This window comes from Suncus etruscus, chromosome 14 (assembly GCF_024139225.1).
Source record: "Suncus etruscus isolate mSunEtr1 chromosome 14, mSunEtr1.pri.cur, whole genome shotgun sequence".
NCBI lineage: Eukaryota > Metazoa > Chordata > Mammalia > Eulipotyphla > Soricidae > Suncus > Suncus etruscus.
The window spans coordinates 59,239,516-59,263,527 of record NC_064861.1 but is presented as its reverse complement, the minus strand read 5'-3'; positions in this window follow the sequence as shown (position 1 = coordinate 59,263,527).

The window sequence follows — 24,012 nt, the reverse complement described above, 5'->3', positions numbered from 1 at the left end:
AAATTGTATTATTTCTAAATGTCAGTCGGTGGTATTTTCTTAGGAGAAATAGTTCTTCCAAACACTCCCAAAAGAACATTCTTTGAGAAGTAAAACAACTGAAGGATGAATTTGAAGTTTTGTGTTGATATTTCTTTGATGATTATGCTTGTCTTGCCTGTCTTAATATAACTTCGGGTGAGCTTTGCACATAGCAAAGCAATCTTGGACGTATGAGCCTCCCTGATTGCTCTGATACACTAAGTGTCATAGTTCTCAGTTTTTGTCTTTTAGTGGGGGGGTGTTCTGAGATTTTGTGAAACCAATGAAGATATATATGGTGTATTTTCTTACCCTTGCTGGAAACAATTTTGGACATAGTCTTTTGACTCTTCGTAGACTTAGAAAGATCCTTTACTGAGCTCAGCATTACAGCAGAGTGGTGCTCAGTCATTCCTCTGAAGTGGTTATGCTTCCTTAGCCAGGTGTCCAGTTCCACTGTATGCTTTCTCACTGAGTGAGATTCCTTCCTTCTGCTGGTAGTCAATTCTTTTCTTCTTTGGCAGGAATAGTATCTCTAATTCCTCCACTGGAGACAAGTAATTAATTGCCTATTTGTTTAAGTGCTTGTCTTTCCTCACAATGCTGAAGCCTTATACCAGATAAGACATGGGTAGTCCAATCATATCTTATTAATTATGACATGTACATTCTGAGATTACCACTCTGTCACAATTTATTAGATATATTCTTTTTGCATCTCACACATTTTTTTTTAAAAAGATCAATGTATTGTTCAGGGTTACATAATCACATAACTAGGATGTAAAGTCTGGTGGTTGCTTTCCCAAATCATCTTGGCATTGCCTTTAAGTCACATGACTTACTTGGGAAATGCTTGTAAACTTAATTCATAAATGTAAAAGTTCTCTGAATCCTGATGGTCTTCTGAATAGAATGGAGATAATTTCATTATGTGCACTGAATGAATTCCTTTTTATAAAATAGTTATCGGAGGACTAAGTAGATAACAGATTTTGTGCATTTCTCAGTTTTATCAGAAAGGAAAATTTCCTTTAAGTGAAGATATTGGCAATAGCTATTTTTAATTTATAATTAGTTTTTGAGTCATACCTGATGGTGCTCAGAGCTTACTCCTGCCTCTTTCTTTGAGGATTACTTCTGCTGGTGCTTGGGGGACAATATGGAGTACCTGAATAAAAGCCAAGTCAGCTATGTGCAAGATAAGAGCCTAACCCACTGTAATCTCTCTGGTCCCCTGAATTTCACTTTGTAGGCTAGGATTATAGAATCTCGCTTAAACATAGGTTCTTGTGAAGATTTACCATTTTAAAATGTATTTCCGCAAGAAATATGGCGTATTGCTTAAAAGAAAAAGAAAGGAGTACTAACTAATCTTGTATTATCCAATCTTTGTTGGGGGGGTTGGGCCCCACCCGTTTGATGCTCAGGGTTTACTCCTGGCTAAGTGCTCAGAAATTGCCCCTGGCTTGGGGGGACCATATGGTACGCCGGGGGATTGAACTGTGGTCCTTCCTTGGTTAGCGCTTGCAAGGCAGACACCTTACCTCTAGCGCCACCTCACCGGCCCCGTATTTTCCAATCTTTATTGGAAACAGATCCAATTGAATCTCTGTGATAGGCGTAAACTGGTGAGAAAGACATCTTTAGAGGGATTAATACAGATTGCCACACTACATGCTGTAATATCTAAGTCATAAAAAGTCTGGGATGTATATCTGTAACTCCTTTTTTATACATAAAGAGCCTAAGGCTCATAGAAGGTCTGTGACTGCCCCCACAACACAGACAATGTAAGTGCCACTGTAAAGTTCTAAAGTAGTTGTGTGTGGTCCTAAAACTTCACTCTTTTACCTACAGAAACTTCCTCATTTTTGTTCTTCTGTTTGGAAAGGGGCAGGTGACACTGAAGCCAAAGTAAAGGCCAATGCCTTAATTCTTATTTATATTTTCTTTTATTGGCTTTCTAATGCTTCAATGGCAATGCAGAGCCCCCATATAAAGGCTTTATACAATACTCTGGGAAAATATTGCTGAAAAGATGAAAATAAAAAGGGAAAAATTGAATAAATATTTAGGGTCATCTTCTAAAATCAGGCATGGGGTACAGGGTGAAGCAGCAAGCTAACAGGGGAGATTTTCTACCTTTCCCATATGCAAGACTTTGCTGTGGTAACAAAGAGCTTCTGGACCATCTAAGGAAAACTAGAGGATAGATGTGTTTAAGGCATTTTAGGAGGAAGGAAAAAAGCTAACCCAGCTATATAGATTTTGAAACTCTGGGTTTTAATCATTGTTCTATAAGTCATTGAATTTCAGCAAAATTGTTATCTTTATTGGGCCCCGGTTTCTTTTTCTGTACCTTGAAAATAATAAGCTTACCACATAGAATGCAGAGAGGCCCAAATTAACCTGAAGAAAACTGACAGAATAATGCTTATTTATTATTTTTTGTTTTACTTCTTTGTTTGTTTGCATTTTGGTTTGGTTTGGTTTACTTTTGTTTTTTGGAAAAGCAACTGGTGGTACTTAGGGGTAACCACTGGCTCTATACTCAGGAATCACTCCTGATAGTGCACAGGAAACCAATATAAGATGCCAAGAAATATTATAATGATCTTGGATCTTAAATTAATACAGATTCCTTTTGGGTAAATATTCCATATTAGGCATTACAATTTCTCTAAATTTATGGAGACTGTCATGAAGACAAATATGACAGCTGACACTGGCCAAGATAGGGTTTAAATTTAGAATCTTTTACTCTGTAGTCTTGTGCACATGAACTTACCATCTTTTTTCAATTCTTTGGTTTGGAGGCTTGGGGATCGAGGGATAAGTAGAGATGATAAGACATAGGCTCTTCAATAATGGTGCCTACATTGCTCATATGGGTCAGAGAAATATCCCACACGCAAGTCCTCCATGATAAAAACTATTCATTAATAATTGAATATGCACCTCCCAATTTTCCATATGCTCAGAAATGAAATAGGTATTTTTTCTTTAGGTTTTCTTTCTTCACTATAGGTTCTTTATGTCATAAATCTAAATAATTGAATGTTAAAGAATTAAGAACATGGTAAGAGGTGATAGTAAAAGCTATGTGTTGAGAATGTGAGGGCAGTACTTAAAATGGCTTAGGAATTGCTAAGAGTGAAACCTTCAGTTTACTTCTGGTAAAGTACTATAAGGTAAAGAAAGAAAATATATCTGACTTTAGTAGAAGGCTTTTGTTAAGAGGCTTCTCTGTGCCAAGTGCTATAATAGATCTGGAGGCACAGGAGAATTCTGGCAAATTCTGGATTCCTAAGCACTCCTCTACTGAGCCATGTGAAGTTGCTATGCATCCTGGAAAATAATTTTAGAATTATTTTATACTAGACATGCATTAAGAAGAACACAAAGTGGGTTCTTAAACCAGAGTAGATAGACGCTTCTGGATGGTTTCTTTATATTACCTGAAATACATTTTGAAAGCTTAAATCAAGTACAAAATTTGATAGGGTATTACAGGAAGAAGGAACAGACTAAATAAGCACCATGACAATAAAATTGTCTTTTTGTTCAACGACCCAAGGTAGTTTAATATGACTAATTTACACAAAGTTCAAAAATTGTATTTTTAAAATAAATGTAGGGCATTTTTCTCTCATCCCTTTTTATGTGAAAGAAGAGGAAACATGAGCAGAGGAATTTATTTTTATTTAAGAAAAATCTCTGTCAGTGATGAAAGACACATTTTAAAGCCAGTCTCCAAGGGGATCTCAGTATATGAAAAATAAATTTGGTTTGGGGAGTGGATACAACATGAATTTGATGAATCTATTTTCATGTAAATATTCCTACAGAAATGTATATTAGGACAATCTAAAGAAGCATAAACCCTGCATTATTAGGAAAATTACTGTTTAGAAATAGGATAAAGTAATTAAAATAAGAATAAGAATTGTTTGGAATAGAATTACTAAACTGCTGTGTGGGTAATCTACTTTGGTTTGCCTGGAAGTGTAATCTACTCTGTTGAAGCAGACAGAGGAGTCAATGCTGTTTCAACATAAAAATAAGTTATTAAGTTAAGGGTTCAAAGAGACTTAGAAAGTAATAACACATGCATATAAGAAGCATTTGGAGGAAGAATGTGGGCAGGAGAAGAGCGGGGAAGAAAAGAAAATGAAAAAAAAAATAAGATGACTTTTGTTTTTGCTCTTTTGCCATCACAAGTAACAGCTCAGATGGAAAGTCACTTGAATTTTATCCTTATGGTCCTGGAAAAATTCTGGAAAAGCTAGACAGAACTATATTCCTCTATCAGGTCCCTCCACTCAATAAATACCCTTCTTCAATATGCTAATCATGTAATGATAAGAAAGGCCTAGCAGAAAAACTGCAATTAGAACCTAAGGGAGGGGCCAGAGAGATAGCATGGAGGTAAGGCATTTGCCTTTCATGCAGAAGGTCATTGGTTTGAATTCAGGCATCTCATATGGTTCCTCGAGCCTGCCAGGAGCAATTTCTGAGCCTAGAGCCAGGAGTAACCCCTGAGTGCTGCCGGGTGTGACCCAAAAACCAAACCCCCCCACCCCCTCACCCCCCAAAAAAAAAGAACTAAGGGAAGTCCTGGGCAAGGCTGTATACTTTTGAAGGGATTGCTTTCATTTTGTCTTTTTTTGTTTGTTTGTTTTATTTTTTTCGGTCACACCCAGTGGGCTCAGGATTTACTCCTAGTTTTTGCTCAGAAAATTGTCTGTGATGCAGGGAGCAAACCAGGTTCAGCCTCAAACCGAAAGAGACTGTTTAAGTAGGAGTTTGAGAAGTGCTTCACCTTTAATAAATGCTGTCTCTAGGGTAGAGGTAAACTTTAGAGGTATATCTCAGTGAGTTAATGGGGACTACTTATTTGGGAATTAAGTGTTCTGGCTCTGGGGAGGTTAATTCACTTTATATAATAATCCCAAGTGGTATTAATTACCATGAACATGTTTTTATGCAAAAGATTGTGAGAAAGCAAGCAAGACAGTGATCAAAGTTAGAGCCAATAAGAAAGAAAAGTAAAGAAAGCGAGAAAGAAAAGGAGAGAGAGAGAGAAAGAGAGAGATATTATAAAGATCTATGAATGGGAAACAGGTTTTGGAAATAAAAAATTACTAGAACTCCAAAAAACCTTCTGGGGATAAGGTGGAGGCAATAACACAGCAAGTAGGTTCAATACTCTCTTCTAGGCATACCATATGGTTCCTCCCAGAACCAGGAATAAACCCTGTCAGGGTGCCCCCTCCAAAAAAAAAAAAAAATTCCCATCTGATAGGATCCTCAGAGAGAATAAAGGTTCTTGTATTCCAGGCACTTCATTTAATTTCTAGAGTATCAAACATCACATCAAAATGTCCATCTATTTCTACATATAGATATATATTTAGGATGAAGGTGGGTCTTGTGTTGGGTGTCTTAGAGACATTTTAATTTCTAAATTCAGCCTTATATTTTAGTCTAATTTCTAGATACCAGATTAGTTTTTTGTCTCTCTTTTTTTTTTTTTTTTTTTTTTTTTTTGGTTTTTGGGCCACACCTGGCGGTGCTCAGGGGTTACTCCTGGCTGTCTGCTCAGAAATAGCTCCTGGCAGGCATGGGGGACCATATGGGACACCGGGATTCGAACCAACCACCTTTGGTCCTGGATCGGCTGCTTGCAAGGCAAATGCCGCTGTGCTATCTCTCCGGGCCCCAGATTATTTTTTTAAGACACACAAATAGTTTTTTTATTATATATAATTTTTATTTTGACCATATTGGCTTATATAACTTTCACAGTAGTATTTTAGGTACATATTAACATTAAATCAGGGGAATTACCATCACCAAATTTGTCTTTCCTCCACCCCTGTTCCAATCCTGCATCCCATTTCCCCCACCCTCACCCCCTGGGCTGCTAGAGTAAGTGGTCCCCTCTGTGTCTAGCTTAGTACATAGTGATTATATATCTGTTTGGTCCTAGTACCCTCCCTTATTTCCCTCTCTATGTGAGAGGCCGAACTAGATAGTTCAAGTTATGTGGTTTTGTTTGAAGAAGAGAAAAGCAATAAAGTGGGGGTAAAAATCAAATAAGTTGAAAATGGGTGTAGTCCTTCTAGAGGCTCTCAACCTCAGTTTGAGAGAGGACAGGAAAAAAGTTATTAAAATACCACAATAATACAAAAAGAAATATCAAATAAATATCCAATGAGCACTACAGCACTGAAGGCAAGCACCACATAACTGTCTCTGTCCTGAAATAGAACCATGCCAGAGCACAAAAAGAAAGAGAAAGATAAAATAACATAAAATAAAATTGGAGACATTCACTTCAATATCTGCACCAAAACAAAGAAGTCCCCAAAAATAAAAATAAAAAATAAATAGATAAAAAAGATTATTTTGTGCCATTTTTTTTTCCCTGCATAGGCATAGTAAATATTGGGGGCATTAGAGAGGGAATTCCCTTGGCCTAGGAGATATAAGGTTTCTCCACCCTTGAAGTATAGTGTCATGGGATTGACTGTAGACTCCTTGTCTGTCCACGGACACACAAATAGTTTTATTTTGGTTTTTTGTTTGTCTCTTTATGAGTCATAGGGTTGGGGAGGTATGCCTGGATCAAACCTGGTCCATCATTCGTCAAACCTTGAACACTGACCTTATGCCCATTGCACCCACTATTCTATTTCTGTAGCCCCTGTCTGACTTTGTTCCCCTATCACTTAGTATTACAACATTAATTGTGTGTGAGGGGGAGGAGGCAAAGCTTTATTTTTCAAAAATCTAAAGCAGAATTCTGACACTGAGAGTTTTAATAAATAAATATTTCATAAACTAATTTCTTACAAACAAGTAATTTTCTATGCACTGGGCAATAGGATAATGCGATAAATGCTTGACATGAGTTTATGAAATATAAAGTCATTAGATATATAACAAGGATTTTTGTGTTATAGCTTAGAAATGGATAAACTTTTCTGGAGAAGTGAAAAAGATTAATGAGACAAGAAAAAATTAAACATTAATAAAATATTAAATAGAGTCCTGGAGCATACCATTTTGAGAGGTAGTATTCTGGAGGCCAGAGAGAGAGAGTACAGTGGGTAACATGTTTGCCTGGCATACAGACTGAGAAGACAATCTGGGTTCAATCACTAGTATCTCATGGGGTTCTCCAAGTCTGTCTTCAGTGATCCATGAGGATAGTCCAGAGTAAAACCTAAATACATCCTAGTTTGGCCCAAAATTTTAAAATGGGACTGGGTTAATACTCTGGGAAAACATAGCAAAGCAGACAGGTATTTCCAAGAAGACAAAGAAAAATAGAAACAGAGAACCCAATAAGAAACAGTAGTAATAAAGTTAAAATTGCTTTATCCATAAGAATATGAGTCAAGCTCCAGAAGATGACCTATACATTGTTTACTCATCAATGCTTTTCTATTTTGTGGAGTGAGATTGGGCTCTTCTCAGCAGTGCATAGGACATATTCTTAGCTCTGTTCCAGGTACCGCTTCTGGCAAGCACTGGGGACCACATGGAATGCCAGGGATAGAACCCGGGTCCATCCCAGGTCGCCTCATTGCAAAGTAAATGCCCTACTACTGTGCTATCACTTGGGTCCCCATGGAAATTATAGATTTGGGGTATGAGTAGCAAAAGCAGACTTAATCTAACACATACAGCTGAATCTCAAGGAGGGCAGAAAAAACAATCTCATAAACAACTCAATTGTAATATATTTAATTGGGTATAAAACAGCCAATTGGGAGGCCATGAAAATTGATCTCAATTCTGCTATCTCATGGTTTTGAAAATGCAAGCTGACCCTCTGAAGGCTCTTAGAATTTCTGGAGATACATAACCACCAACATTAACTGAATCCAGAAGACTATAAAGCATTGTATGATGCTTGTAGGGGCCTACCTTTCTTGAAAAACATCTACATCTCCAAGAGAGGAGCCTTACTGATGCTCATGTGCAGTCAGGGAGAAACAAACATCTTCACAGCCTTTATTGACTTTGGCACCTTGATTAGGCTGCGAAAAGTCACATAGAAACAACAACCTGGGCAGCACTGTGCTGTATAGGCTGGGGCTATTAGGTCTCTCTTCCTCATTTATTCACATTGGACTAAGTCTCCCTTTGCTGTAGGAGAGAGTAGCTCCTTTGTCACTCTCACTTAGCAAAACAATGTATTTATTAACAAATATTTTAAAGATCATCAGCATCATAAAATATGACAACAGAATATAGTTTTTAAGAAAAGAAAATGTCTCATTATAGATGTCTTATCTTTCAGACCATTTGTGCACAGTCGAAATTATTAAATATAAAGTAATGAATTACATCAATACTGGCTCTCATTTTTAAAAAATATGAAATTGAAATGAGCCTTACTCTGCTGTGCCTATTTAATAGGGTTATGTTTTAAACTGGCTTGAAATCAATGGTTTAACTTGGGAAGAAAGGTATCTCAGGGTTTCATAAAATGTCACATGAATCAGTAAACGTTTATTATATTGGCTGCCCACATATAAATAAAATCAATTACCTTTCTGTAAAGAACAGTGACATGTCAGAAGATAAACACAAAAATATAAATCTCATTTTCAGTAAGAAAAAATGCATTTAGAGTGTACATAACACAAAATTTTTCATCCATATTTGAAAGGAAAACATGTAAAAGTGGCTTCAAATAAAAGTAATACACCCATTTTCCTGTACAAGAAAGCAGGTTATTTTCAAGTTACTGTGAGATATATAGGTCTCTGAATCCTTCATAGTTGTCCCAGTTTGTGTTGAATATAAAGGACATAATGGTAAAAAAAATAGTGAGTTCCCAACAAAGACTTTAAATTTTTATCATTAATATAACATCACTAAAGTATTTATACTTGTTTTTCAAATACCCTTACATATAACTAAATAATAAACACAAATTCAAAAGGCATATTCTCATGGAAAAATCTGCAAGTGTCACTATCAAATGTTATTTGGATAAAGTAAATTATAGAAGTCTTTGAAGCTATCAAAAGAAGATTTATATCTTCCTTGCTCAAAACACACTAGACTGTAAATAAAAGATATAGAATAACAAGTAAAACTATCAAAAATAAAATTATTAAATAACAGCAACTGCTGCCCAAGACCCAAGGCTGCCATACTGGGATAAATCCCACTCAGAAGAGCCTATGGAAGCCACATCATCAGAGTGAGTTGGCTATGCTCACGAAGAGCAGAGCCAGAGGAGCTTGATCACTCCACTTCACTCAACAGCTATGCATATCTCCTAGTCAATAAACCCCAGTTCATTTTCACACAGAAAACATCCCACTACATGCATGACAATGACAAAACAATGCAGGCTAATCCCATGCATAGAGAATGTAAATAGCAGCTCTGATGACACAAAAAGTACTAACCACTTATTTATCTTCTCAAATAAGGAGTTTAGAAAAGCCATATGGAGGATCTTCATAGAAGTCAAAGAAAGCATGGATTGAGATGAAGGAACCACAAATAAGAATCAAGAGGTTATAAAAATAAAAATGAGAAAACTCCAAACTGAAATAACAGTACTGAAAAACTTGATAAGTGAAGTAAAAACCTCATTTGAAAGCCTCTCCAACAGAGTGACAGCAGCTGAGGACTGAACTAGTGAGCTGGAAGATGAGATGCATTACAACTCCACACACAACAGAAGAGATTGGAAAAAAGCCTTAAAACAATTGATCAGACAATGGAAAAAATCTCCAAAGAATGCAAACAAGCAAAAATAGAAGTCTTCAATAAACTCAACAGAAACAACATTAAGATTCATTGGTGTCCCAAAGACCCAGGAAGAAATTCCCAGTAAGTATTAATAGTAATCGATATCATTGCAGAGAAACTCCTGCATGCAAAAATACTACAGCTGAAAGAGATCCAAAGAAAAGCACTTTAAGACATATCCTAGTCACTTTGATGAATCATACAGATCAGGATAATATACTGAAAGCAGAAAGATCAAAAAGAGAAATTACATTCAAAAGAGCATCATTAAGATTTACAGTGGATCTGTCAGAAGAGACCCTCAAGGCCCAAAGGCAGTGATGAGAAATAGTGAAAAAATTTACCTAGAATACTTCATCCAGCCAGACTCACATTTAGATTTGAAGGAAGAATACATAGCTTCATAGAAGCATCAAAACTGCTCAAAAAATTTCCAAACTCAAAACCAACCTTAAAAGTCAAGATCTAAGGTCAATTTTAAGACAAGACAGACCAACATACACACCAAACTCTTACACAAAGATGACACTAAATCCCATGACAATTACCGTATTTTCCGGTGTGTAAGACGACTGGGCTTATAAAACAACCCCCTGCTTTTCCTGTTAAAATATAGGGTTTGGGTTATATTCACCTTATAAGACTACCTCTTTTTTAACACATACCAAATGGAAATTAAAAACGTAAGAAAAAAAAAAAAAGAGTAGAAACCCTCAAAGGTTAACAGTATATGTTTAATAAAGCTAGACTTTGGAGTGCCAACAATTTTTTTACATTTGTCATTTGTAGCGAGTGACTGCGATTTGTTTTTGTTTTTTGGGCCACACCTGGTGATGCTAAGGGGTTACTCCTGGCTATGCTCTCAGAAATCACTCCTGGCTTGGGGGACCACATGGGACGCTGGGGGATCAAACCTCCGTCTGTCCTAGGCTAGCTCGGGCAAGGCAGACACCTTACTACTTGTGCCACTGCTCCGACCCCCGTGACTGTGATTTTTTAATTGTGATCTACATTGAGAGCAGGAAGAGAGGGGCTCCTCCAAAAGCAGCTGGCTGGGGTGCAGTGATTAATAGAACAGTTAGAGGGAGACAGAGCGCCTCCTCTGTGTTCCACAAAAGCTGAACAGAGGACTGAGCATCTGAAAGCCGGATACCCAGAAGCTGGAAGAGATGTGGTGCTGGATAACTCTGCTCCTCTACGTGCCCTGAAAGATAAATTAGAACAGAGGACTGAGCACTGGAAAGCCGCATACCAGCGATGACACCCAGCAGCTGTATGAATGCAGCACTCATTAACTCAGCTCCTCTGTGTGCCCTGAAAGTTTAATTAGGGCAAATAGAAGACAGAGTGATGATGCCTGGAGCTGGATAGGATGTGGCAGTAAGAGGGGGGTAGAACACTGGTCCCTGAAGCTGGAATATTAGCATGCCATATACCAGTGTATAAGACAACCCTGACTTTTAAGAAGTGTTTATGAGTTAAAAAGTCATCTTATGGGGATAGAGCAGTGGTGTAAACAGTAAGGCATCTGCCTTGCCTGTGCTAGCCTAGGACAAACCAGGGTTTGATCACCTGATATCCCCCTTAATAGGGGGGATCCCCAAGCCAGAAGCGATTTCTGAGTGCATAGCTAGAAGTAACCCCTGAACATCACCGGGTGTGGCCCAAAAAACAAAAAAAAAAGTTGTCTTATATACCAGAAAATATGATATATCTGTCAACATTAATGGACAATTGACAAAATGCACCAGTTAAGAGACAAAGAGTAGCAAAATGGCTCAAAAAGCTGAATTCATGTTCTGCTGTATACAAGAAACACATCTGAATAGTCAGAACAAACATAGACAAAAATCAAAGTTTGGAGCACAATCATCCAAGCAAACTACACCCGACACTTTAGACTTAAAAAGGCCATGAGAGACAAAGATGGACATTTTGTAATAATCAAGGGATATGTACAACAGGAAGAAATAACACTCCTAACATATAAACATCTAATGAGTAAACAGCAAAATATTTAAAACAATTGTTAATAAATCTGAAAGAAGACATCAATAGCAACATATAATAGTGGGAGATCTTAATGCTGCCCTGCCACCCCTTGAAAGGTTAACCAGGAAGAAACCTACAAAGCAAACACTATCTTTAAAAGGAGAAATGAAATGAAATGAAAATTAAATGAAAGAAAGTGGCCTAGTATGTATATATCATGTATATATATATAAATGAAATAAAATAAAATGAAAGTGGCCTAGTATGTATATATATAAATATATATACATATATATGTGTGTATGTGTCCTCCATGTCTCCAACCCCAGAAAAATGAATACACATTCTTCTCTATTGCACATGGGTCATTCTCCAGGATAGATGACATGCTGCCCCATAAAACATACCTCCATAAAATCAAGAGGATAGAGATTGTACAAACTAAATTGTCAGATCACAATACACTGAAAATAGAAGTGAACTACAAAGACAAAGAGGAAAAACTTTTAACACCAAGAAATTAAACAGCTCACTACTGAGCAAACAGTGGGTTTTAGATGAAATAAAAAAAGAAATGAAAAGGTTACTGGAAACAAATGAGAATAAAGATAAAAATTATCAGAATGTGTGGGACACAGCAAAAGGATACTAAGAGGAAAATTTTTAACTTTATAAGCACACAATAGGAGGAAGAAGGGGCATACATAAATAACTTAATGACACAACTTATAAAATTAAAAAGTTATCAACAAAATGAACAAAATTTGGTAAGCAGAAGGAAATAACAAAGCTTTGAGCAGAAATTAATGATGTGAAAATCCAAAGAACAATTCAACAGACCAATAAAAGCAAATTAGTTCCTTGGAAAAAAATCATCAAGATCAATAAATCACTAGCAAAACTCACAAAGAAAGGGAGAGAAACTAATAAATTGAATTAGAATTGGAAAGGGGGAGATCACTACTGTTGTGTATGTAAACATTTTATGGGATTATTATGTTACTGACCCTACCCTAGGGTGTGACCTGGCATTCTGCCCTCACCTAGGGTGGTACCTGATTCTGCTTCCACCATTGGGTGGTATCTGATTCTGAGGGATAACAACAAGGGTCTGTGGAAGGTGAGGGGCTTTTGGCTGGAATTGATGCTGAGGCTTTGGACTTCACTCTTGTCCGCCGAATAAAGCTAATATTTCCACAAGCCTGACTGTCTGTGAGTGTTTACCTGCCTCAGAACCACCGGCTGAACAGGGTGGCAGATGCGTGCTCTGGGATGGAAGGGAAAGATCTCATCCTTCATCCCTCCCTCAGTCAACCTCTTCAGGGGCTGACTTTCCACACAGTACAATACTACAGAGATTCAAAGGTTAATCAGAGACTATTTTGAGAAACTCTATATCACAAAACAAAAGAATCTAGAAGAAATGAATAAATTCTTAGACTCATAAATTTTCTCAATTAAACCAGAATGATCTAACATATCTAAAATGACCCATAACTATTGAAGAAATCAAAATGGTAATCAAAAGTCTTCCCCAAAATAATAGCCAGGTCCACATGGATTCACTAAAGAATACTTTTAAACCTATCATGGGGACATACTACCAATTCGTTTCAGGCGTTACCAGAAAATTGAGGAAACAAAAACTGCCAAATAGTTATTACAAAGTTAACATAACCCTGATACCAAAACCAGACAGAGATAATGCAAAAAAAATAAAATAAAATCCAATACCTCACAAGGTCATACACCATCACCAGGTAGGTTTCATTCCAAAGATGCAAGAATGGTTTAACATAGGCAAATCAATTAACATGGTGCATCATATCAACAAAAGAAAAAAATAAAGAACCATATGATCATATCAATAGATGCAAAAAAGCATTTGATATGATCCAACACCCATTCATGATAAAAACTCTCAACAAGATTGGAATGAAAGAAACTTTTATCAATATAATCAAGGCTATTTAGCACAAATATTACACTCAATGGAGATAAAATAAAAACCTTTCCTCTAAAATTTCATACAAGACAAGGTTTCCCCTTCTAAGCACTTTCAATTTAACATAGTATTGGATTTACTTGCAATAGCAATTAGGCAAGAAAAAGATATCAAGGATAGATATCCAGATAGGAAAGGAAGAAATCAAGCTCTCACTGTTTACAGATGACATGCTGCTATATTTAGAAAACCTTAAAAACTCTACCAAAAAGCTTCTAGAAACAATAGATTCATATAGAAAATTAGCAAGCTACAAAATTAACATGCAAAAGACTAACATGTAAAAATCAATGGTACAAAAATAATGATAGAGAAAAAAAGGACATTACAAAACAATTTCATTTATATTAGTGCCACAGAAACACAGATACTGTGAAGTCAACTTAATTAAAGAGGTGAAGGACCTATACAAAGAAAACTACATAACCCTGCTTCAAGAAATAAAAGGGACACAAGGAAATGGAAACACATAGCCTGTTCATAGATTGGGAGGATTAACATTATTAAAATGGCGATAATTCTCAAAGCATTGTACAGATTTAATGCAATTCCTCTAAAGATCCCCATGACATTCTTCAAAGAAGTGGATCAAACACTCCTGAAATTTATTTGGAACAATAAATACCCACAAATAACTAAAGCAACATTTAGGAAAAAGAATATGGGAGGCATCACTTTTCCTCAACTTTAAATTGTACTACAAAGCAATAGTCATTAAAACAGCATGGTATTGGAATAAAGACAGACTATCAAATCAATGGAATAGACTTGAGTATTCAGAGAATGTTCCCCAGACTTACAATCAATTAAGCTTTGATAAAGGACAATAAATGCAGAGTGGATTAAGGAAAGCCTCTTCAGCAAGTATTGTTGTTGTGACAACTGGTTAGCCACATGCAAAAAAGTGAATTCAGATCTCTATCTAGAAACATGCACAAAAATCAAATCCAAATGGAATAAAGACCTTGATATCAGACCCGAAACTATAAGATATATAGAACAACGCAAAGATAAATAAAACTCCTTGACATTGAGACTAAAGGCATCTTCAAGGAGGAAACATCACTCTCCAAACAAGTGGAAGTGGAGATAAACATACAGGACTATAATTAGCTCAGAAGCTTCTACACTTCAAAGGAAATAGTCTTTAAATCACAACAGCCACCCACAATATGGGAGAAACTATTTACACATTCAGATAAGGGGCTAATATCTAAGATATATAAAATACTGACAGAAATTAACAACAACTAAAATAGGCAACTAATCTCATCAAAAAATGAGAAGAAGGGGCCGGGAAGGTGGCGCTAGAGGTAAGGTGTCTGCCTTGCAAGTGATAGCATAGGACTGTGGTTCGATCCCCCGGCATCCCATGTGGTCCCCCCAAGCCAGGGGCGATTTCTGAGCACATAGCCAGGAGTAACTCCTGAGCGTCAAATGGGTGTGACCCAAAAACAAAAACAAAAAAAAGAGAAGAAATGAATAGATACTTCCTCAGATAAAAAATACAAATGGCCAAAAGGCATATGAAAAAAATGTTCCACATCACTAATCATCAGGGAGATGCAAATCAAAATAACAATGAGGTACCATCTCATGCCAAAGAGACTGGCACACATCACAAAGAATAACAACCGAGTTGGCAGAGACATGAAGAGAAAGAAACTCTCATTACCTGCTAGTAGGAATGCCTTCTAGTCTAGTCTTTATGGAAAAAATGTAAAGATTCCTCAAAAAACAGGAAATTGAGCTCCCATATGATCCAGCTATACCAGTCACAGGAATATATCCTAGGAACACAAAAACACAATACAAAAATGCCTTCTGCACACCTATATTCATTGCAGCACTATTTAAAATAGCCAGAATATAGAAACAACCCAGATGCCCTTCAAACTGAATGGCTAAAGAAACTGTGGTACAAATACACAATGGAATACTATGCAGCTATCAGGATAGATGAAATCATGACATTTTCTTATACTTGGATGGGCATGGCAATTATCATACTGAGTGAAATAAGACAGAGGGAGAGAGAGGCACACACACAGAATATCTCATTCACCTATGGTATTTAAAAAATTCCTCCCTAGGCATCCAAAAACTACAGAAGTACTTCATGTACTTCATGTATTCAGAATATTCCTTATTCTTATGTTATGTTTTGCATATACAGAATGTTTATTTTGTATTCTGCCCTTTCCCACACCCATACAAAGCTCTTTTTTACTCCTTAACTCTCTAACCCCCTCTCAAACATCACTAACCTACATTACTCTTTTTAACTTCAGTAGTGTACAATCCTAATCACAGTCCAAAGATGTGCATTGTGTGTGACAACCCCAAATTGTTTCAAGATACATAAAATGGACACGTATTTCTTTAGAATATTTTGTGGTTTTTTTTGGACAGCTATAATTCTTACTAAATTTTTTCTTATACAGTGATGATTCTAACCACTTTTTATCTTCTCTTTTTGAGCTGTTTAACAAGGAATTTTGGTGGAAGAGTCCCCCAGTTTAATGCTTATGATTGAACCATGTCATGGGAATCATTGTAATTGTTCTTATGGCCCCCATATGCGCCAATAACACCACGTGGCATTGCTTCTTATTTGCATAGGCACATTAAAATGGGAAAATACTATACATACAAATAAGATCCTATTTAATAGAGATTGGAACACACAAATCTTGTAGTGCAGAGGGACCTTACACCCTGAACATTGACATAACGACCTGGCACAGACCTCAGAAGAAAGGGCATAATCCATTCTCCCCTGAACCAGGGAAGCCATCCACGAAACATCCAGGCTGGTTTATAACATCATCTGGAATCAATCCTCTACCACGGAAGACCTACACTGCTCAGACTTTGACCTGCTCAAAAGAGACTTCCCTTGACACTGAGAAGACTTAACAACAACAACGACCTGTTTACAGGACAGGGCTCCCTGCATTGCCCTTTGATTGTGAGGTGAAAGGAGAGGATGCTCCACATCCTGACTTCAATGTGAGATATGCAGATTCCAGGATCTTTAATACAGAAACATGATACCAACAACAGAGACTGTGTGAAAAATAAAAGTGTGTTGGCACTACAGACAATGTATTGGATTGGACGATCTAGCTTGCCTGAAGCCTAGACTTGGTCTTATGCCAGGAAACTTTAGGGGTCGGGTCTCTTTGTACTTAGGCCAGGGTTATTTCTTTCCATGTCCCTCATATTTTGGTGGGCCTATGCAAACAACAATTGCCACTCTAGCGCCATTTTTACTGTGCTCCTTTGACTCTAATCTTTAAAAAGAACTCACTTAAAATTTGAGGTTAACGTAAGCTAATATGCATGTATATGGAAATGTAAGAAAATACTATGCCTGTAATGTTTAAGGAGTTACGTAAGTTTTATGGCTTTAGATAGCTTTGTGTACTGTTAAGAAATATTATAATGTGTTACAATCTGGGGACTTGAGGGACAAAGTAATTGTACATGGATTCTGTCTTATTTATCTTAATGTTCTTTGGCTGAAATTTCAAAGTTAAGATATCAGCAAGGGGACTTCTGAGAATTATGTTATGGGTGATTGTCCTTCCACTGTAACTTTACCTTGTCCTCTTTCTTTGTACCTTTGTTCTCATAATTAAAAATAAAAAAAAATTGTAGATATTGAAAAAAAAAGAATAATGTGCAGATACATGAACTTCCTCATTCTCCAAATTTAAAACATCTGCTGTCCAATATCTCACTTTTTTTCATGATCAAAGAAACAACAGGATCTTTCAAAAGTATACTAGGCTTTTGGAAAAGACAATGAAGTATGTATCCGTTTAAAAAAAACATTTATTCAAAAGAACTAAAAAATAAATAAATAAATAAATAAATAAATAAATAAATAAATAAATAAGACATTTTTGTAATAATACTTAGAGACAATAGAGATGAGGGCTAGATGGACTGGCTCAGGATATGAAGCTTACCTTAACGAGTGGTGAGTTCAGTTAGAGAAATAACTACACTAACAAGTATCATGACAATGTTAATGAACGTGAGAAGTAGAATGCCTGTCTCGAATACAGGCAGTGGCTAGAGGAGGAGGGAGATTGTGGTCATTGGTGGTGAAAATGTTGCACTGGGGGTGTTCTTTTTATATCTGGAACCCAACTACAAACATGTTTGTAATCATAGTGCTTAAATAAAGATATTATTAAGAAAAGACAAGTTGAATTTTACCAAAATATGAACAGCATCTATTAGATGTTATCAGGCAATTAGAAGTAGATTTTATCTCTAACATTTTACTAGCTGCTTGTTTTGTAGTTATTATCAATACTTTTAGCAAATAATACAAATGAAGTATCCTATGTATTCATAACCTTAGAGAAACTTGCCCATGTTCATTTACTCTATCATATTCCTATTTTCATCTTCTAAAACTGGAGAAAATTATATAAGGTGAAGCTTACCACAAAGAGTGATGACTGCAATTAGGGAAATAAATACAATAACAACTACCATGACAATGTTAATGAGTGAGAGACTATTATGCCTATCTCAAATACAGGTTGGGGATGGGGATAGAAGGAGATGGGGGGCATTGGTGGTGGGAATGTTACACCAGTGAAGGGGGGTGTTGTTTTTATGACTGAAACCCAACTACAAACATGTTTTTAATCATGGTGCTTAAAGAAAAATATTATTTTAACAATAGAAGAAAAATATATAAGATAATTGGGTTTTCATTTTGAGTCCACAGAGTCCCATATTTTTGTGCATTATTCAAAGATAGCTCTTTACTCAGTGATTTATTAACAAATAATAGGTCTCTGCTATCTGGTGGGCTTCAGCAGGAGTATATTCTTGAATGTTTCATTGGAATGCTATCTGGATTACTTTGAAAAAAAAAAGCTAATTCTCATGAAGCACTCCTGTCACACAGGTTTTCTGACATAATTACCTGGGGTGTGTGTGTGTGTGTGTTAGATTAGAGTCAGCATTTTATTTATGAACCATGCCTTGCAGACTTAAAACTACTCAGGACTCTGGTTTCAGGGAACCATATACACTTTGATGGATATAGCTAGTTTAGCTACATGCAAGGCAGCTCCTTAATCTGTAGTAACTTTCTGGTCCCTGGCAGGTGAGGTGGCGATGTCAGTATTTCAAAATTCCCTGAACATTAAAGCTGTAGACCAACTGAAGAGAAAGATCTGCTTATGAGTCAGGAAAACCCAAACATTTTTTTCTCCAGGGGGTATGTGTTTAGACCTGCATTTGTTCAACTTAAGCAACTTGAAGAGGTAAGTTCTGGGTTAGAACTTTTTGAAAGACAGACTGAATTATCTTTCAGGTCTCAGGAAACTTTTGCTATACTCTGAGTATACTTCTTTGACAACCTCAGTGGAGGTCCTTCCTTCTCTCTCCCATGCCTTATTCTTCATGTCACCCTCTGTCTCTTTTTTTCTAGGAGGAACCATCCTAGTCAAAGCATCATTAGGGAGAGAGACACCATATTTCTGTATGCCAGAGAATGAAAATACTCCAAGCTGTCCTTTACACTAGGCCTTCCATTTTGTTTCAGTTTCCAGAGAGAAAACTTATAGGTAGCACACCATGTTTCACACACATTTAATTTAATTTAATTTAATTTAAATCCTTAAATTAAAATTTATAACAAGGGGTAGAGCAATAGCACAATTGGTAGGACATTTGCCTTGCATGCAACTGATCCAGGTTTTATCCCTGGCATGGTCCCCTGAGCCTGCCAGGAAGAATTTCTGAGCACAAATCCAGGAGTAACCCCTGAGTGCCACCAGGTGTGGAGCGCAAAAATAAACAAAAAAATATTGATAACAAACAGAGATCTGTCACATAGTCAAGCTATTGGTTTAGAACAAATCAGAGATAGAGGCATATTGCTTCTAATTAAAGAGGGATTTTTTTTCTGCCTTCTTTATATATTTTAGGTGTTTTCTCAGTTTACTACACTGAGTACATGTTACTTTAACAAACAGCCAAATAACATTAGTAATAATAATATGTTTTCCTTCAGAAAACGAAAAAATGCTGATGTGAGTCACAAGTGAGTTTGGCTTGAAAGCAACTGGGAAAATTGCCATGGGGCGCTTCTGCTCTCACCCTCACTCCCAAGTTCCTTTCAAAATTTAACATCAATAGTCTATAACACGCCTAAATATTTGCACTTTGCAATTTTATTCCTTTCACCCAATAAACTCTGTTTCTCTAATTTCTTAGTTCTGCAGAATTTAAAATGTGCTTCTCTCTTTGAGCTGAAATCAGGTCAATTTTATTGGCTCTTAAAAATAGGTAGTTAGTTGGTTAGCAAGACTCTGAAAAGGTATCAAATGACGCCACGTTTATGGAAATAGCTTTAAATAGATTCCAAGTTTATGGAAAGATTGAACCTCAACCATGCTGAGTGCAGCAGAAAGCAGAAATTAAGTCTTCCCTGAGGATGGTGGCCTGTTTAATATAATTTTTAAAGATAAAACATCTTTAAATTAGGAGGAGGGCAGCATTTTTTTTTTGACCACCAAGGGAAATAGACCATGTAAATGCCTGAAAGAGTGAAGAATAAAAGCGAATTGAATAAGAAAAGATGAGAAACAAAATAATGTCACAAATCCTAAGATGATAAAAGTCTATCCTCTGGGGAACCACTTTCAAAAGCGTCCTCTCCAAGAACACTCTTCCCTATGCAGCATTGGTTTTTGCAAATAGGCCTCAATTACATGGCTTGATTATTGATTCAGTCCAACATCTTATGCTCCAACTAGACTCAGTGCCCTTTCTTCTTCCTCTATGTCCTTGCCGGGCAGGATAAAGGGCAGCTCCACAGAATTGCAAATTCTTTTCTCTGGGGCAGGGAATAGGAGAAACACATCTACAAAGTGATAAATGTTACAGGAAGTATTTTAGGGTTACAGTACGGTTTGCTGCTTTCTCATCTTCTTGGCACAACACACAACACAGCCACCAAAATGTAAGACTGTGTGTGTGTGTTTGTGCATGTAGATGTAGTTTAATATTTGCATATCTTGGACTATCTTTACATCTTAAAAGCAAAATGCATATTATTTGTAATAATGCAGTTCAGGCCAGGATTTGTTTTTGTTCTTTCTCTGGATCATATCTGACCTTTCCAGATGAAAACATACTTTAGAAGAGAAGGCAATTAAATGTTTGTAAGAAACAGACTAGAAGGCCAGTCTCTGAACTCCTGAATTCATTTTCTTTCCAGTGTACAGTACTTCTTAAGCGTTCATATGTACAAGTATTACTTGGCATTTTGTCTAAATGCTTACTCTGATTAAACCCACCTAATATACTATATTTATAGTAAGTTCCAGGACTGCTGGGCCAAGCACCACACTTCAAGAAACTAAATATTAAATGACACTAGCTAGCCAGAGCCCATTAGTTAATCATAGTTTGGGCTGAAGATGCTGAAATAAACTTTTTTTTAAGGGTAATTTTTCTTGCTTCTAGTAAAAGGATACTAAGGAGGCCATGAAGAAGTTGGAGAACACAGTGTGACTTCTGAGTAATTAATATGTGCTGTATCTTGAGGTAGGAATCATGGTTGACATCTGTTTATCCATCAAGTCATCTAATGCTCACAGAAACAACTTATTGTTTTATCTTTTCTATCCCCCATGAACTAACCTCAGTAAGATTTGGGGGTTTCACTAAGGTGACCCAGAAAAAAAATCACAGGGCAGAGATCCAACCCAAGTCTGACATGGAACCCTATGTCATATATATATGTATATGTATATACATGTATATGTCTATGTATATGTCTATATATGTATATTGTGACACAGTGAAGATTGTGTATATATTGTGACACAGTGAAGATTCAAACTCATTCAAGATTCAAAACTCAAGATTCAAAGTCATTAAAACACACCTGTGTCCTCATTTGTTTTTTCAGTGGGTTTTAATATTTTAAAGAAGGTATGCCATGAATATAGCAGCTGTTTTACTGGCAGTTTCAGGTTGTTATGAGTTTTTTTAGCTTGGAGAGTTTGCATGCTGTCCTGAGATGTAATTTTGGACACATACTAAAATAACTTTGACTTTCATCCCTCCTATGTGGAAGATGAAAATCTTTAAAAGCTAAAGCCCAAAGAAATGTAAATACAGCTTATTCAGTCCTGGCATTTCAAAAGAGGTCACCCCCAGCAGCAGTACCAGCCCTGGCCTATTATCAGGCTTTCTGTCACTCATGTTGATTAAGGTTGATAAATGGTGCAAAGCACTTGGAGTAGGTCAGAGGGCACAAAGAGATGTAGCTGGCTTGAAAAGGACTGTATTACCCAGGAATAGGAAAGCTTACCCCTTTCTCTACCTTTGCTTCCAGAAAGGAAATATTCTTTCAGAGACAGAGCAGATACCTCACAATTTCCACATGAGGTCATTGAACCAAGTCACAGATTCTGCCAAGTTGAGAAGAAGCAGATTGAAACATCTGTTTCCCAGGGCATTTCTACAGTTAGGAGTGAGGTTGTTAGAACATCTTTAGAGTTAGTGCAAAGGAGGACTAGTGAAAGAGGAAGCCTCAGATTCCCCTTTACTAGCTTTTATGAGCAACTCGACTTGAGTTCTCTCCATCCCACACTTCAAACAAATTCTTGAAAATTCCCACACATTTTCTTAGAATGCGAAATGAACAAGTTCCCAAGCCCTTAGATTCTGTCCTTTGGTGCAGAGGAAATGGGAGATAACGGAAATCGTAGGCAAATGGTCAGATAGATAACTTAAAAGACCCTAAATCAGACAAACCGCTCTAAAAAAAAAAACCCTTATTTTCTCTGTAATATTCTTGCTACCTAATACGTAATTGAATGACCCAGTTTTCCTTTAAAAATTAATCCATATATAACTTAGTCCTATCTAAATTTCTCTTTGGCTGGGAAGTTTTTTTCTGGTCTACTTTCTAATAAACGTTTCTATTTTCTAATTGTGAGTGAGCACCCTTATTACTCAATATTTTCAATTTTGAAAATATTGAAGAACCTGGAAACCAAGACTAAACCTACCATTGCTACTCCTGCATCAGCTGGGAAGCAGAGATGCTTTTGTGAGATAAAGGAAATGTCCTTTAGTGCTAGTTCATTTCTATTTCTCATGGGATATGATGTATCTTATCCCATTATAATTCTGATTTCTACTGCAATGTAGTTTTCTTATTTGTTCCCCCTCCAAAAAGCAAATGTCTAATACCAGATGGATATAATATTGATTGATCTCTCTACTAGAGAAAGTGTCAAATTGCACAAATGAATGAAAGTTCTGCTTTGCAAGACTTTTCCTTTCTGGTCCAGATGTCAATTTTAATTCCAGACTGTTGTTAGGCTTCTGCCCTACAAGTTTGGAATTTGAGGTTTCAATGATGCCTGCTTTAGGTTGCATTAGTCAGAATAATTCAAACAACTCAAAGAAAGAGGTTACATATGGCAAACTTATAGTAACATGTTTTAACTTAGAAAGTGGTACTTAGACTAAGGTGTGGGAGTAGATATGGAGACATGTGGTATAATCTCTACCTGTTTACGTTCATGGATGTTCTGGAAACCTGTGCTTAAAATTTTACAACACAAACAAAATTAATGAAGGCAATAACCACTTATTTTCTCTGGAATTTTTTTTCTTTTTTCCAGGATTGGTGGTGAGGTGGGATTGTAAGTCTTGATTCTTTAATCTCCAGGTCAGTTCTGGAACCTATCTCTCATCCTTACAAGATATCTAAAAGTTGGGAAACTACACCTGCCCAGTGGGGCCCGACTGTGAAAAATTGTGAGTTCTGCCTGTGTGTATCTGTCTCCTGTCCTGTCACATGAAACTCTTGGGAGTGGGCCAAAAAGAGGCTCCAGAAAACTCGCACTCCCAGAAGCTCATTCTAGGGTGGGAACACCAAGGAACTGCTTCATAACGTAAAAACCGGCTATAAGCAGTACTTTGCAGAAGTCAGGTCCACTGTTTGTGACATCAGGCTGGGAAAATCTACAAAACTACGCCTGCCCAGTGGGGCCCGACTGTGAAAAATTGTGAGTGCTGCCTGTGTGTGTCTGTCTCCTGTCGTGCCATGTGAAACTCTTGGGAGTGGGCCGAAAAGAGGCTTCAGAAGAGCAGCTCCGCTTCGCTGGCCATGCTCTCTTTCTAAGGAAAGAATACCATCGCAA